Raw genomic sequence first — 4,689 nt, forward strand, 5'->3', positions numbered from 1 at the left:
TTGATTTTGGATTCAAATGGTTAAAACTACTAAAACATAGGGATTCAAAAAATAATTTACTATTAATTAAATTTGAAATAATACGTTTGATATCTAAATATATTAAATAATATTATACTTATTATATTATTTGATACATTTATATTTGTTATAGATAATTATTAATTAAATTTGAATTTATATGTTTATCTCTAACTATATTAATTAATATTATATTATATTTTTTGTATAAAAATTAATATGTAATACTATTATTAAAAGGAAGGAGGCATTAGAGGGTGACACGTGTACAAAAAGATTTTTTTCATTGAGGAAACAAATCACAAGTGCATCAAAATTTGTTTATTTGGGAATAATTTATGTTTGGCAAACTTGCTCCCCAAGTTAAACTGTAACAGCTAATTGCATTGACTTAAATCGCATGTTTAAGCTATGTTCATTTTGTTATATCATAACATGATATCCTTGAGTTTCACCGATACATGAAACAAACAAAGAAAACCTTCAGCAGAGGTCTCATGTCTCAAATCTAGCTTTCATTAGTTTTTAACTCCCTTGAAGGCCACCTGTCCAATGCAAGTTGCGTTTAACCATATCCCGTTGATTACCATTAGTTTTCTAGTAACGGGTTCATAAATTTAACAAAAACACAGTGAAACAACCGTTTGATTTTGATGTAAGCAATAAGTAATAATCTTTTAACTATTATGAATAAGTTACACACATATACTCCCTATTGACTTTGGCCACTAAATATGCCTTATGGTTGCATTAACCATCTAACGAAACGTGACTGCGAATTAAACATGAGTTACTAACTTAAGCTCATGATCTTGTTGATCTTTATGAACAATCTCAAGGGGTTTAAAAGTGTAAAACTTTACACAAAGCAAGTAGTAAACCAGATTAAGAACTTGCAACAATGTGATTATCCAATAAAAATACTCCAACCTTCCTTTATTCAAATTATCATCAGGTAACCAGTTTGACCCGTCTGCCCCTTGGCTAAACTTATGCACCATAGTCACCAAAAGGGTACTCATGTAATTTCCACCCGCAATCGCCATCCAAAACAACGCAGCCGCAGTGCTCCTCATGCTCTCGGGAGCTTGATCATACAAAAACTCAAGATGCCCGACTGCCATAAACGCTTCAGCCACCCCATGAAGGCTATACTGCGGTACCAACCAGAAAACAGTCATTGGAATTGTATCATGCGGCTTATCGGTTAAACCATGGGCAAAAGCGACATTTTTACGCTTTCTTTCCATAAAACCGGCTATTAATGAGGCTAAGATTGATATAGTAAAGCCTATGCCCATCCTAGTAAGAAAAGAAACTCCCCTTTCTACCCCTGTGAATCTTTTCATGATGGGAACGAACACGCGGTCATAAAAGAGAATAGTGGCCAGCATGGAGCCTAAGGTGAAGACCAACATGGAAGCGGCTGGGATTTGGAACGATTTTGAGGTGTCGGTTCATGGTATTGGCTTGTTGAAGTGAGAAAGTGTTTCGTTGAACATATGCTGTGAATAGAAGGATGCCAGAAGCCCATATTGGTCCCATTCTGAGTAGTGATTTGAGTTCTTCAACTCTGTGGACTGTGTTTAGTCTCCATAGATTTGGTTTTGATTGAGAGCTTGCATAGTCTTCTTGGGTCACAATGGCAGCTTTGTCCAAGAACCTGCAATCAACGTTGCAATCTTTTGGTTTAAAAGGGATGTCGTTTGACTTTTGCGATCAAACATACAAATTTTAATTGGTATGCGTTATTCGCTTGACAAAAGGTGAGAGAAAAGAATATACTCACTTCATTTGTTCGGTATGGAGAAGTCTCCCAGCAACAGAAATAGAAGCATCAAGCTCTTCATTCTCATAAAGCATCTTAGCATCCGAAACCATTGGCAAATTCCTCTTCTTATAAGCAGCCACACACACTTGCACCAACCGCGTAAATGGGCTACCCGACGGATCCATATTTCTGTACAACGGGTACCCAAAAACAAACGCAACAATCGATATAGCCATAGATATAGATGGGACGCCGAGACCCCACCCCCACCCGATATAATCCTGAATATATACGATCACTGTCACAGCCACAAGTGTAGATGTCCCCACGCAAAAATAATACCAGTTAAAGAACTTCCATGTGTAAGCTTTCTGTTTCTCATCGGTTTCATCGAACTGGTCGGCCCCGTATGTGACCACACAGGGTCGGATCCCGCCTGACCCGATTCCGGTTAGTAAAAGGGATATGTATAATATTGCTAGTTGACCTGTATTGGCTTCTTGGCATACTTGTCCATCTTGGCATGTTGGTGGTCTTAACTTTGGTAGTATTGCTGATAGTGTCAATGATATCACACCCTTAAATTATTTGAAGATTAAAGTTTAGTAAAATGGGCCCTTACTTATATTGAAACTTATCTATATAAACAAAATTCATTAGTACAATCTCCATTGTTATAACAATAAATAAAACATAATTATTGTAGCAAATTCACTTATCTTACATAGTTAAATAAGTCATAAGGCTTTCCTAGCATTTTGTGGAGAGTAAATGGCATTTTATATCCTTTAAGTTTGAGTCAAATTGTAGGCGTTTTCCTTTAACTAACGAAATTACATTGGATGTCCTTTATGTTATCGTTTCTTATCAGGCAGTGTCCTTTTGCCTTAACCCATTTTTTTTTCATGTTAACTCTTAACATGTGCCACTCACATAAGGGCATAATGGTTATTTTCACTTAATAACTAAAACAAAATTACATAAAAATAAGATATATTAACAAAATAAGTGAAAATGACTATTATGCCCTCAATTGACTGGCAAGTGTTAAGAGTTAATATAAAAAATTAACTGAGTGAAGGCAAAAGCAGTGGCGGAACTAACCCATTAATTTAGGGGTATCCCGATTTTTTTACGGTGCAATCATACAATAATAAAAAACAATAATAAATAAAGTAATACAAATACTTAATAGATTATTGTTTGGGTCGTTGGCTAACTTTATCAATTATATTTAGGGTTTTTTTTTTCAATTCTTTTATTGTTAAAATTTGGGCTTATTTTATCATTCAGCTTAATTATTCTACAAGTTTTCGGGTTGTAAAATGTTTGGGCTTGTAAAAAACTGAGATTTTAGTAATATCAAAGATCATATTTTTTAGTTGGGGGTATCCTCATATTTTATTTAGGGGTATCATTTGTATAAAACCGAAAAAAATAGTACGAATACGGGGTTGAGCCGTAGCCCGTGCTACGGCTCCAAACATTATAATTCCGCCTCTGGGCAAAAGGACACCACCTTATGAGAAACACTGACATAAAAAGCATCCAATTTAATTTTGTTAGTTAAAAGACAACACCTGCAATTTAACTCAAATTTAAAGGACGCAAAATGCAATTCACTCTTTTGTGGAAGTAAAGTTGTGGATTAATACTCCTTAATATATTGTTCTCCATGGCTATATAAAACATTTTTGTGGAAGTAAAGTTGTTGATTAATACTCCTTAATATATTGTTCTCCATGGCGATTTAAAGCATAGAATTATATTTTTAATTACTATAAATTTTAGAAATTTTGAGATTTTGAATAATATGTTTGGATTAATGATAAAATCAAAGAAAGAAAAGTTCAAAAAATAATTTTCGGACTTACCCCCGGTTTTTTACTTGTGCTGCCTCTTTAAACCCTATACTAAATGTTCAGGGGGTTGAACGTCTTGCTGACCAAAATTTTGACAATTCAAATATGCAAGAGTGCCCAACTTTCGTAAAAAAGCTAAAGACAAATTCAACAAAGCTTTGAACCAATTGTTTGAGTTTTATTTAAATATATATGGCTAGACAACACATATGAACGTGTCTCAAGAATCGAGCACAAGTTCTACCTGACGCTCGATACGGGGCACAATCATGATTATGATGAATGTTGTCCGGGAAGAGTCGAATAAACGACAAAAGGGATGATGCCCCAACAAGTGAACTAAGTAGGTATAGTCATGCAATTTATCTATCGAAGATTATGGTTACCGAAGTTTATAACAACTTTGATTTTTGACTTGGTAGAAAGAAAAAGGATAAAGAATACCTAATTCTATTTGCCATGATCCATGGTTTACTAAGTGTCCAAGCTTCTACGATAACTTCAGAATCATTTTTTCCTCTTAGCGGCAGGCATTGTCGATACGAAGAACAAGGCTCTCTCTTGAATCGATAGAGACGTGCATTTGCCTAAAAAAGTCATTTGTATGCGGTGGATTGTGTACATGACGAGACAAAACTCGAAGATGAAATAATACTAGAAGCAAGGGTACTCAAGGAAGAAGTGGAAGAAGGGCATTATTCGGGCGTATCCGACGAAGAAGTCGCCAAAGAGATGGTAATAGATAAAGATGTAACAAAATTAATCATTTTTATATATTTTTCTACATTATGCATCAATAAATAACGAATTTTTTATGTTTGTTTTTATATATATAACATAGAAGCTTCAATAATTTAGGTTAAAATGCTTTAAAAAAAGACGTTTTTAAGCAAGAATCAGTTATATCCGGTTTTTTGGGTAGGAATCAGGTCTCAACCCTACCCTAATCGGGTATAGTAGTAATGAGTTTAAAATCTTGGACCCGATATCCTACCCCGGTTCTTCCCTAAACCCAGTCCCAAAAATATCCGATTA

General features: G+C 34.7%; 1 pseudogene; it reads right to left on the bottom strand.

The window, feature by feature from the left end:
* Positions 1-800: 800 nt before the first annotated feature.
* LOC110902144 lies at positions 801-2,464 on the bottom strand (annotated as a pseudogene).
* Between the last annotated feature and the right edge of the window lie 2,225 nt (positions 2,465-4,689).

The sequence above is a fragment of the Helianthus annuus genome, chromosome 13 (genome assembly GCF_002127325.2).
Source record: "Helianthus annuus cultivar XRQ/B chromosome 13, HanXRQr2.0-SUNRISE, whole genome shotgun sequence".
In the NCBI taxonomy this organism is placed as follows: Eukaryota; Viridiplantae; Streptophyta; class Magnoliopsida; order Asterales; family Asteraceae; genus Helianthus; species Helianthus annuus.